At 53.4% G+C, this 12675-nt stretch overlaps 1 protein-coding gene across 9 annotated transcripts in view; it reads left to right on the plus strand.

Moving 5' to 3' along the window:
• The first annotated feature begins 3692 nt into the window (after positions 1–3692).
• ST3GAL2 (ST3 beta-galactoside alpha-2,3-sialyltransferase 2) overlaps positions 3693–12675 on the plus strand; it is a 64883-nt gene continuing 55900 nt past the window's right edge. For all 9 annotated transcript variants that reach the window (XR_005017365.1, XR_005017363.1, XR_005017362.1 and 6 more), the window contains exon 1: positions 3693–3893. The gene's annotated coding sequence lies outside the window, so the exon portion shown is untranslated. The remainder of the gene's footprint in view (positions 3894–12675) is intronic.

Consider the following 12675-nt stretch of genomic DNA (forward strand, 5'->3'; position numbering starts at 1 on the left):
TGGGAGCTGCCAAATGGGTCAAACAGAAAGCCAGGGAGGGAGGGAGCCAGCTCCACTTTTGCAACCTTGCTACTTAGTAGCTGTCTGCCTCCAAAGCCCCTGCTCACATCCACCATGTTCACTTCCTGTTCCACTGCTTTCCTTGCTCTGGATGCTCACCAACAAGGTAGGCTTTTAAGAGAATGAGGCAATTCAAGTGCTCCCCGAGGGGTGATGTTCACCAATGGCTGTGCGGCTGAGGCAGTTGGGGAGAACCTTGTGGAATAAGGAAAACTCAAGGTAGACTTTGGAGAGTCAGGCAGAATTTGATGGGTGAGAGGATAGGAAAACACAACCGGCAAGGGGAAATGGGTAAAAACCGATTTGACATCTAATTGGGAGGTAGTCAGGGTGATGATGGGGCTTCCTGTTGGAGTTGAGGGATAGAGAGGGTCTTTCTGTCTTGCCCATGAAGGACATCTTAATTCTGCCTGGATAATCTGCTAACAGAGCTTTGGGAATGGATGGTACATTCAAAAGGCTAATTACCTTCTGCCTGTGAGGGAATGTTGCCATTGCATGTGACTCGGGTACAGAGGCAAAGCCCTTACAGGAAGGGCCTGGCAGCTGGTTTTAGGGGCAGAGCATGGGGTTGCATGTGGATTACTTAGCCCCTCTATGGTCTGTGACGGGGATACACACACACACACACACACACCAAAAAAAAAAAAACAAAAGCATTCAAGGGTCAACATTAGTTAGGACCCAGTGCCTCTGGTGGCCTCTTGGCTACTTGCCCAAGGACCTAGCAATAACTTTCCCTTTGGCCCTTGGTGGATGGGAGGAAGGCTAGAGCCTGGGGCCCGAGAACTCATAGCAAATATAAACAAAGCCGGGCACTAGTTAAAGTAGTAAGGACAGATTTTAACCAATATACTATCGCAATAGTATAATTGGCAACTTCAATTTGCACAGAGGTGACTGGGGCCTTTTTAAGGGAGAATGAGGGAGTATGGAGGGAGGTGAGCAGGGGCTCCGTAGAGTCAAGTGAAAAATTACAAAGGGTTGGTCAGTGTAAATGCTGATTAGGCCAGCTGTATTGTGAGCTGGCAATTATTGAAGTTAGGACTCCAACCACCCACAGAGACTGGGAGACAGAGGCCCTATCCATTCCAATGATTACATTTCAAGGGAATGGCTTTCAGGTCCTTGAGAAAGACACATAATACATATACATCTGATATACACCTCAAAGGGGCAGGAAGAAGTCACAGTTGTAAGCCCTTTTTAGTATATGCTTCTGAGAAAGGGGTGGTGGTGAGAGCTTATTACAGGTGTTGTCTAGACCAACACAAACAGTAAATTCTGGAGCTTTCTCGGCAGGCAGTTTAAAGGGGGTTAGGGTCATCCTAGGGATGTGGCCTTGAGGTGTTAGAAACTATGTGATTTTTCGGTTTAAAGTCTTTTAATGTGGGCGGAGGAGGGTGGATAAAATTATTGTGTTGAGGGGCTTCCCTGGTGGCGCAGTGGTTGGGAATCTGCCTGCCAATGCGGGGGACACGGGTTCGAGCCCTGGTCTGGGAAGATCCCACATGCCACGGAGCAACTGGGCCCGTGAGCCACAATTACTGAGCCTGCGCGTCTGGAGCCTGTGCTCCGCAACAAGAGAGGCCGTGATGGTGAGGGGCCCGCGCACCGCGATGAAGAGCGGTCCCCACTTGCCGCAACTAGAGAAAGCCCTCGCACAGAAACGAAGACTCAACGCAGTCATAAATAAATAAATAAATAAATAAAAGAACGTGAATTTCTTTAAAAAAAAAAAAAAAAAATTATTTGTGTTGAGAGTGTAGGTTTTGTTTGTTTGTGGGTTTTTTTTTTTGCCCCCCCTCGCGGCATGCAGGATCTTAATTCCCCGACAGGGATTTAACCCATGCCCCCTGCAGTAGAAGCTCGGAGTCTTAACCACTGGACCACCAGGGAAGTCCCAAGAGTGTAGTTTTAGTAGGCCAAGGTTGAGGCCTGTTGGAGAAGAGGGCCCAGGGGAGCCTGGCTAGAGTTTGGGTGGAGCAGAGAACATTTGGTCATCTCACAGCTGAAAGAGTCTGAGATTGTGCCTGAGGGTGAAGGTCACCAAGTTTCCCCTTCTGAGGTTGTAGCTCCCAGAACATCATGTGGTAAGTAGGGTCTACCTGGGTAGGTGTGAGAGTCACTCTCTGCTAACAGACAAGTCAGGAATCCACCTCCCCACCTCTCAATCCTCCGGCCTGTTATAGGTCATCATACACCCAGAAGCAGAGGATACCACTGAGCTGACCCTATCCTATAGATTTGAGATTTCAACCCCTGGCTTGCACCCAGAGCTTGGGGAGTAGCACAGGTATAACCCCACCTGCCCCTCTTTGAAACAGAAAACTTTCCCAGCTTTGGAGAGAATGCTAAGGGCTAAGGTCTGGAACACCTTTCAGGCCCATGTAGTATTTTCCTTTTACTGCATGAACTGATTTATTTATTTAAATTAAAAAGAGCATTTCTGTGGTAAACTAGCCTGAGACCCCGCTTTCTATAGCCTGGTTCTTCAGAGGCTAATATTATTCCACAGCCGGCCCATCCTTGAAGGACAATGCCAGAACTCTAGCCAACAAACGCCAATAGCAGCACTTCTCAAAGTGAGTCCCCAAACCAGCATCACCTGGGAACTTGTTAGAAACGCAAACTCTCAGGTCCACCCTGGAGTTAAAGAAACAGCAACTGGGGGTATGGGTCAGCTGTGTTTGAACAAACTCTCCAGGAGAATCTGATAGACGCCAGTTAGAGAACCACTGGCTTACAGGCCTCCCCTCTGCCAGAGGGGATGAAACTTGGAGGGCAACCTGGAGCTTCATTAAGATTGAGGTAGGTTTGGAAATTGGGGGAAGCATGTGCTAAGAGAAGACATGGAAAAATATTTAAAATGTGTGCACTTGCCCTAAACAGTTGGGAGATAAGGGCACCAACCAGAGAGGGAGACTGGAATGAGAAGGTGCCCCAGGGGGTGAGCGCTCCAGGAAACCCAGACACTCGGCCCCTTTTTCCCAAGTCGGGAAACCACACGCCCACGTGGCTCCTGGTGTTCTCTCTTCTCCCGCCTGTGCGCAGCGGCCCCACCCGCAGCTCCAGCTTGCGGAGCCCGGGCACGAAGCCAAGCTAGCCTCAGGTCAAGGCTCTTTGCAAGCGCAAATGGGAATGGTATCCGGGGCGCGGTCTCGGGCCGCAGGCTTCCCTCTAGTCCCGCTCGGCTGCAGCTGACCACAGCCGTGTCTGAGAGGCATCCTCGGCTACTTTGCATCCTCCCTTGAGATCCAGGTATTCAACCCGGGTCCGGGGCATCGCAGACCCCAAATCCTATTTCCACCATCGCGAGCCCGGCCTTCTGGGAATCGAGATCTCCCATCCCCCTCTCCTCTCTTGCGCGGTAGAATCCCTGAGCCTTGGCGAAACTACAAAGCCCACAAGCCCTAAGGCTCACGCGCTATCTTCTGGAAGTAGTAGTTCGGGATGCTGGACACTCCTAGCGGCCGGCGCAGGCTGGACTCCATATCCCAGCATGCCCAGGGGTGTGAAGGAGGAGGTTGGAGGGGACAGACCAGGAGGATGTGAATGGGGAGGGGGCAGTTGCCCCCCTGCCCCCCACCCTTCCCTTCCAGCCGGGCTGGGGTGGGGGGAGGGGCCCGGGTTGAGGGCGGCGGCGGCGGCTCTGCTGCTCGCTTGGGGAGGGCACGGCCAGCAAGGGCGGGACTGGCCCGCTGCGGGCGGACTGGGGAGCCGCGGAGATAACGGGTCCAGACGCTGGCGGCGGCGGCGGCTTTCCTCTGCACGGGCGGAGGCGGCGGCAGGAGCGGCGAGTATGGCCCGCGCGGCGCTCGGCGCTGACTGAGGTGCGCGGGCGGGATGAGGGCGGGCGGGATGAGGGCGGGCGGGATGTGGGGCGCCCCGGGCCCCTCTCTGCCCCGAACCCCTCTGCGCGGGCAGCTGGCTCGGCCCAGCGGCCCACACCCGCCGGTCCACCCCGGCAACTTCCCCTGGGTCGGGGCGCTGGGCTCCCCCGTGGGGGCGGGGGTCCGCTTACATTGGCCTCAATCCCCTTCTTCCCCCGCCTTCTGCTTCTGCACCTCCCGCCGCTCCCACGCGTGGCTGTTCCTCTCCTTGCGGCAGCCCGCAGCGCCAGCCCCAGCCCTGGGAAGCGCTCCGTGCCCCAGTCCCGACTCAGTCCACTGCCTAGTTCGCGCCGCCAACCCCCGCGCGCGCTCCTGGCCTGTGCACTACTGAGAGACCCCTGCCCCCGCTCCTTTGGCCGAAGGATGTCTCTGCACCATCAGCACCTCTCTCCTCTTTCCCCTACCTGGCACTGCCCCCTAGCCACCCACAATGGCCCAGTTCTCTCTGATGAGACCTAACAGCTTGACCTCCTTCCCACTTTGGAGAAACTGAGGCTTGGCACAAACCAGGAACTTGGCCAAGTCCATGCCCCAGTCCTGGGGGCTGGTCTGAGCCCATGTCTTGGCATGGAAGAGTCATTACTTTCCTCCAGTCATTCCTAGGTGAAGGGACCAAACTTTCCAGCTCCCTGCTGCAGCTCTGGGCTGAGCTCACTTTAGTCTCCCCTTTGCTTTCTCCCACTTTTTTTCCCCCTCCTCCTTCCTGTATTTCACTTCTGGCCTACTCTGCCTGTAGGGTCACCCACCTATTGCTCGTTTAGTCAAGTTAGCCTTTGATTTTATTTCTTGCCAACTGCATCCATCTCCCATCCCGCATCTTACTCTACAGTGCTTTATAAAGCACTGTAGAACAGAGTCTAAGGTGGTGTTGGGGGGAAAGGGGAGAGAGAGGGGCTGGTGGTGGAAAGGGAGTGGCAGCCTCTTTCACCAAAAGCTGCTGAGGGGGGATCGGGCACTCTGGGGTCCCTGGGTGAGTCAATCCTAGCCAGTAACGCACACTCTCCATCTTGTCTTTGGGACAGTTGTCTGGAAGCTGGTTTGGTCATCCCTTCCTCTTATTATGCCTGATGGACTCCAGCGTCCCCCTGAGATGGAGGGGAACCTCCTACATTGGTGGAGATGGCGGTGTAAGAGGAGTCTGGGAGACCACACCCCTAAGCCTCATCTTGCTTCTGCTGCTACTTTGGGAGGGGCTTTGCCGGTTCAGGGAAGGATGCCTGCTAGGTGCCCTGAGCTCTTGTGGAGGAAGATGCAGTGACTGTAGGTGGTGATCTCAAGTTTAGTGTGTGGTGTTCAGGATTTGAAGAAGAGAGAGCCAGGGGCTCAGAGAGGTGGCACAGACTTGCGTGTATAATTCAGTTTTTTGTTTTCAGTTTTTTGTCTTCCTCCGGTAGATTGCCTATGGGTCACCCCTTCTTAGCCCAGTCTTCAGTTTCCCAGTGGGAAGTTGGGGGAGGGAGGGAAATCTATGAGCCATCAGGAGGCAGGCTCTGGAGTTCCACTGGGGTCCTGAATGAGCAATCTTGATCTGAACCAGATGGTTCTCTGCTTCAGTACCCCTCTCTCATCCCTCCCCCTTGGCTGTGAATAGGACGCCTTTTAACCTTGTAACTTGAGAATGGAGGAAGGGAGGCCAGGGGGGCCAACTGTCTGTGTGCGTTGTTTATGTCTGCATCTGCAACTCACGTGTGAGCTTGCCAGGGACCTGAGGGAGTGACCCTGCACGGGAATGCGGTGTTGTGATGTGCTGTGGCATGCTCACAGCTCTCTAGAACTTTCTGAGCCCAAACCCTAGATAGTGCCAATTTCCAAGTTGCTAAGAACCACTAGGTATGGCCTCATGGGCTATTTCCCCATGAACCAAATCTCTGGACCTGAAACATGCCTCAGGGTGAGGCTCACTCTTCTCCAAAAAACTACTTGCAATTATGAGGAGTCCAGAATAGAAGCATGGGGGGACCGGTTCCCAGAACTGGAGTTCTCTTTTTCCGCGGTCATGGCAAGAGAAAGATCTGAGGGGTGGAGTCTGGTGAGAGGGATGGGGAAGCTGATTCCGTTGCTTTGTTCTATACCCATCCTGCCTTGTGTATTTGTGTACTTGATTTTGACCACCATTAAACTATGGAAGTTCTTCAGACGTGTCCTCATTTATGAAATATCACCACCCGGCTTGGTCCTTGGCGCATAGTAGGTGTTCAGTAATTTGAGTTAAAGTGGAGAGTCTTGCAGTTAAAGGGCAGGATTTCTCATACTTGATCAGACATCAGAATCCCCCTGGAAGCTGTTTAAAGCACAGCTGGCTGGGTCCCACTCCCAGAGTTTTCTGGTTCAGGCAGTCTGGGTGGGGCCTAGGATTTGATTTGATTCTTTCTGCCCAGTTTCTTGGCCATAACACTTGAGAACCACTGGTTTGGGGCCATGACAGTTGCTTGGGTGATTAAATCCAGGCAGATTGTAAAGTCTTTTTGTTTTTTAATAATTTATTTATTATTTATTTGGCTGGCGTGGGGGTCTTCGTTTGCTGCACCGTGGGCTTTCTCTAGTTGCGGCGAGCGGGGCAACTCTTCATGCGGTGCGCGGGCTTCTCATTGTGGTGGCTTCCCGTTGCAGAGCTCGGGCTCTGGCGCGTGGGCTTCAGTAGTTGAGGCTCGCAGGCTCTAGAGAGCAGGCTCAGTAGTTGTGGCGCACGGGATTTTTTGCTCCGCGGCATGTGGGATCTTCCCAGACCAGGGCTCGCACCCGTGTCCCCTGCACTGACAGGCGGGTTCTTAACCACTGCGCAACCAGGGAAGTCCCCAGATGTAAAAGTCTTAAGAGAGATTTCCTCCTACCGTGCTTCCCCACCCAGGCTTGTTCTGGCAGCTGCCCTGGATTAGCCTTTTCCTTCCATTCTCATGCTGGCCCAGTGTTGGCTAGGTTGATGGTAGGGGTGACTTGTGGTGGCCTGAGCTCCCAGTCCCCCTGTAACCACGTAGCAGACACTGCCCTATGGCTATTTGAAAGAAGGCCCCACAAAAGCAGGACATTTAGGCCCCAGGGCTTTGGAAAAGAGGTGGCTGCGTGGCCATGGAGAAGCAGACGCCAAACTGGGCACTCATCTGCCCTGTCCCCTCCGAACGAGCAGGCTGGGTGCTGGCCATGCTGCACACGGACCGGATGCCTGGGAACCTCTGAAATTTAGAAAAACAGGAGGAACCCCTTACATTGTGCTTTTACGTTGCCAAGCATTTTCCACCTATTGTTCTTTAGGGAGGTTGATAAGGCAGATGTAGACATAGGCGGGGTTACTGAGAAACAGAGAGATGCACTGTGGGTCACACAGCAGGCCCAGGGCTCCTGATTCCAGCCCTCTGATGGAGCATCTACTAACCAGTCGCTATGAACAGCTGCCAATAACGGCTGCTGTTCCCTGAGCGCGTATTCCTCACCAGTCGCCGGGCTAGATGCTTTCACACGTCAGCTCGTCAGATCCTCACAGCAGTGTTGTGGAGTCGGCATTGTTGTCACTCTTTCATAGAAGAAGCACTGAGCCTTACAGAACTTATGAGACTTGCCCAAGCTCAGACAGCTGGTAAGTGGAGGATACGGAAGTCAGACTCAGGCCTTACCCACAGACACCCTGTGCTCTGTGTCACTCACTGTCTGTCTTGCCCAGAAAACCTGTAATTGTCCTCTGGGTTGTCTGCCCCCAGAGCCTGGTGAATTTTTACTGAGCCTGGAACTATGCCGGGTGTTTGTGGAGGAGAGAATGACCAAGTCACTGTCCGCTGGGAGGGGGATAAGACAGGTACACTAGTTCCACAGTGGAAGGCAGAAGGGGCAGCCAGCGCCTTGGGGTTTTAAAAGGAGGCGGAAGTCATCCGCGGAGAGGGTTCAGAAGAGGCCTTTGGGTTGGGCCCTGAAGGGGCAGGTAGAGTTCCGCAGTGCCTACAGGCTGGGAGAGTGGTGCAGGCCAACAGGTGCAGAGAGAGGCCATCATGGCACTTTTTAGGGAGTTTTCCTTTTGTTGGAGCATAGAGAGGTATTTCAAAAAGCAGTGAGAAGATCCTGTTTGGTTACAAGCAACAGCTTGGCTGATTTTGGCAGGAAAGGCCTTCATTGGAGGGCTATGGGAACTCCTAGAATCTGAGGGATGACTCAGGACCCAAGTCCCCTCCAGGGTCTTGGAGTGGGTAAGGCAGGAGCCAAAGGCCAGCCTCTTCAGGGTACTTCTGTCGCCAGGATAAATCTGTTTCCAACTGTGCTCTGTAATTTTGTCACCACAGCTTGGGAGTCATATCCCAGGGAGGATATGTCTCTTTGGCCCAGGCTGGCCATGCTCCTTCCCTGGCCAGGGAAGGGCTGGTGGCATGGTAGGGCAGTCCCCCAGACTGTATCAAAAGCTGAAGTCCCCAGAAGAAGTGGCAGTGGGCACTGCAAGAGATCCGTCCAGCAAGGTGCTCAACGAGGACTCGAATCGGCAGACAACAAGGGAGGGCTTGGTTCTGAAAGGTTCTGGAGCAGGCAGAGGGCAGGCTGGCAGCAAGGTATGGCTGGGTCATAAGGGGACAAGAAAAGAAGGGAGGGAGGAAACGGAAAACTAGGTAGGGTCCAGGTGAGACGTAATGAAGGCTGGAACTTGCAGTAGAAATGGAAAAGAAAGGACTGATTCTAGAGAATTTGTGAAAAGTAGATATTTTCTGGAACAGACACTTGATTGGCTAGGGTTTGACACTTCATTGCTTGGGTTGATGAGGTTGGTTCCTTTAGCTGAAATGGGGCAGTCAGGAGGAGAAAGAGTTTGCAGGAGATGACGTGTCTTTGCTTTGGAGGGCTGGCATGCAGGGTGCTCACAGCACACACGGAACCCTGGTGAGCTCGTTACTCCTGACTCCGTGCTGCCTGAGGTTTGGGGCCTCAGCCCTGAGGAGGTGGGGCCCCAAAGCTTCAGGGCCCAGTAACATCCTGAAAGCAGCTGGGGCTTTCTTGTCCACGCTCAACATGCTACATCTCTTCTGTCTCCACACTTCCACCTGGGTGGCCTTCTTCCTCCTCCTTCCCCTTCCCCACTCAGTTCCCATGCCCCAAATTCCCCCACCACGTGTTCCCAATACCTGAGCCCTTACCAACTAAAGGACCTGGCCCAGCTCTCTGGGGACTTAGGTTTTAGATTTCCTCCCTTTCTGCTCAGAATGGTTGTTAATAAGGTCCTCAACTATTAGGGCAAAACATCTCCAAATGGACATTTTGCAAGGAGAGGGTCTGAACTTTGCCTGCTATCTGGGGACAGCAGGCTTTTCCTCCAGTTAGGTGGGGCTCACCAGGGACGCCTGTGTGTTTCCCTAAGCAGCCATTCTAGAGCGCTTCTTGGTGCTTATTCATAAATCATTATACAAGCATGTTGTCAATCACGCTTTCATGTTGCCATTGCGGATCTCTCCTAAGGCCCCAGGGCGTAGGCTGGGCTTTGGGCACCCCCAACTTTCTAGCTGAGAACTGGGGAAGTTCCTCCTACAGGAACGGGAGGGAGGGGACAGGGTCCTCCCTGGGGTGGGGCAGGAGGGCAGTGCTGAGAGTACTTATCTCCACAGATTCTCAGAGAGAAGGTCATCTTCCTGGGTGAAGAGGACTGTTCCCCTCAGTTAGAGCTGTTAGCATTCAAATATAAGTGATATTTCGTCACCTATGAATGCAGTGCATTCCACCATGTACAGTAAGGTGAACCAGGGACAAGAGAAATCTAGAGAAAAATGTAACTTTTCTTTATTTTGATGTCAGTGCTAAATTGTATTTGTGAAATAATAGCATTAAAACAAAACAAACAGTTCTGCTCTCAGTTGTTGAAAAACAATCCTCAAATGGCTTCTTCCTTCAGGGATGTGACTCTGCAAATGAGGAAGTTCCGGAGAGGGAAAGAGGTTGACTGACATCACCCCACTGGCTGCTGACGTGGAGGGGAGCCGGCAGCACACGCATCTCCTGCCTGGAGGGGCGTCGTTCTCTGTCCTGCAGTCCTCTGTTCTCATCTCTTGCTAGTTTATCACCTTTGCCCATTAGCATCCTTTTTCCTTTTTTCTCCTTCTCTTCCTCTCTAGGATCAGGGAGGGAACATACCAGAGGGACACAGAAAGCAGCCCTGCTTCTGTGGCAGTTGAGGCATGAGGCCCGTCCTGCTCCTGAAAGGGGGCTTGAGGGAGGGCAGGAGACCCTGAGGTGTTGGGGCATGACCCAGGGGACCCCAGAGGGCAGCCCTCACCCTTTCTCTCTGAATCCTTCTGCTGTAAAGTCCTAGCACAGCAGGCAGGCAACAGTCTCTCCCAGCTTGAGCAGGTCTGCAGCCTTCTGAGGAAGAAAATCAGCAACAAATGCGAACAGCTAATTGGTCTAGAGGGAACCGTTCTGGTGAGGAGAATCAACAAGTTGTTAGTGTGGCTGAAGGGAATTCAGAGAGGCTGGAGTGGGTAGTGAGAGGGGAAGTTGAGGTGGATTGTAGGAGGAGGCACAAGTGAGGGAACTGAGGGCGGAGTGGGGATTCCCCTCCCACTCATGTCACCGTCCACAGCTCCACCCTGCTCCTTCACTCCCACTCCTTCCTTCCTTTTTTTTTTTATTGACATGTAATTTACATATACCTAGGTCAGTTTCCGTGTACACATAATGATTCCATATTTGTATACACTGTGAAATGTCTACAAATGAGTTAACATCTGTCACCATGCATAGTTACCACCCTCCTTCCCTTCCTGGTGGTGAGGGTCCCTTTGGGTTTGCAAGGGACTCTCCCCTGACCTGTCAGTGGAGTTCTTCCCTCCAGCCCTCATTCTCACCCAAGTTCAGTTGAAAACAAAATACCTCTTTTGATACTGATGGTAAACTGGAACCAGAGTCAGGAGGAAACAAAAGTCTCTGTGGCCCCGGCGCTGAGTCCTCTGGCCGAGCAAGTGGAACAGACAGCAGCCGGAGGACTGAGGCTGTGCGGGAAGGCAGGGGAGGGGCGAGAGCCCCTGAGCTCCCAGTTCCTGTCTCTTGGGTTTTCCTAGGGAACCATCTGAGTCCGAGGCGGCCACAAGGGAGTTCCAGGGGGTTGGCCTTTCTCTCGGTTCCGTCCTGTCCCAGAGGGCTTTGTATTTCCCTGAACCCACACCTGTGTAGCTTCTGGCTGATTCCTGGGGTTTCCAGCATAGCTCAGGAGGAAACCCCAGGTACCACAGGTAGAGGGAGATGGGAAAGCCCGAAGGGGGTTTGGAGAGGCATGGGAACCCTGTTCAGGCTCTTCCAGTATCGGGGAGCCAACGTTGGCACTTCCTTAGAGAGGAAGATGCTGTGAAATGGGAGCAGGGCAAGCAGTTTATGTCAGGGAGGTCCAGCCCAAGGCCACAGTGGCAGCTGATGGATGAAGGGGTTTCCTCAGTGCCTGAAAAGCAATTCACGCTTGACCCTAAAGCAGCAGTGGATAAATGTGAGTTCAGATCTCTCAAGTGGCATTTCCTGTGATTAACACAGAAGATACCTCACCCCTCTTTACGCCTGGTTGAGATATTTCACAAGGTGTCTTCTTCCACTCATGCTGCCCACCCGCCATCCCAGCAATTCCTGCCCATCCTGGATCTGTGGGCCTACCCTGCCATTCATCCTGTGCAAAACAGGAAGAGGAGCCAGCAGACCCTCTGTTGTCTGCCACTGTGGCCAGGGTGGGGGCCTGGCCTGAATGAGAGCCTCAGGGCAGGGCTATTTGGCTCTTCCAAAGAGAAAGCAGTTTGTTTGGTCAGGGGGCCCGATGATTTTCATAGTCCAGGGCCCAGTCTGGCTGGGTGTATACAGGATTCTCACTGTCTTACTTACCCGCAGGGGGTTTGGTGCTGTGTGACCCAGGGCAAGTCGCTGCCCTCTCTGGGCCCCAGAGTCCTCATCTGTAAATAAAGGAATTTAAAGACCTGTTCAGGAATTTTGCTCTCAAAATATCGTCTGGTAGACCTGACAGAGGAAGGCCGTATCCTGAGTGAGGAGGTAGTGCTGGGGCCCAGGATGCCACCATGCAGTCCAGACGTCCATGGGATCGGTTTGACCTTTCTGCTAACCCGCTTGGATGTACTGAACAGCAGCCAGCCTGCTCCGGCATCTCTCTGGAGAACTTGGCTCCTGCAGCCAGGGGAGCTGTCCCCGTGCCTCCCGTTGTCCTCATCCCCACCTCCAACCTCCGCTCTGCCTCTGTCCTGGGTTCAGGCAGAAAAACCCAACTGGTCTCTCATTGCATTCTTCCCTTCCTATACTGGCCCAAACTGATTAGGCCTTGGGGTGACTGTTTATAGGCTTCCTGTTTTCTTTCTGCTCCCAGTCCCCTCACCTCCTTATTGCCCTCACTCTGCTCTAGCAAGATTTTTTCCCCAAAGCCAGCATGGGAGGTTGGATGACAGGCTGATCATGGGAGACGCCAGATCGGCAGCACAGACTCCTGGCGGGTCTGCAAGGAGTTGAGAACACGCCTGGAAGGGGGCTGGGTAGAGTTTCTTAGTAGAGGAGAGAAGGAAGATGGTGAGGCAAAGGCCACACATAACATGATGCAAAGGCCTGAACTGAATGGGCAGGGACCACTGGCCCCGAGGAGACCAGTTTGAGCAGAGCATAACATTTCATTGCTCAAGAAGGAGAAGCAGGATGGAGAGGTCTGGCCAAGAGATGGGCCCCAAGAACCACCCTGGCAGGGGGGAAGGCCTGGGCTTTCCCAGGGCTGGGCTGGTTTGCA

This window comes from Balaenoptera musculus, chromosome 19 (genome assembly GCF_009873245.2).
Source record: "Balaenoptera musculus isolate JJ_BM4_2016_0621 chromosome 19, mBalMus1.pri.v3, whole genome shotgun sequence".
NCBI classification, from domain to species: Eukaryota; Metazoa; Chordata; class Mammalia; order Artiodactyla; family Balaenopteridae; genus Balaenoptera; species Balaenoptera musculus.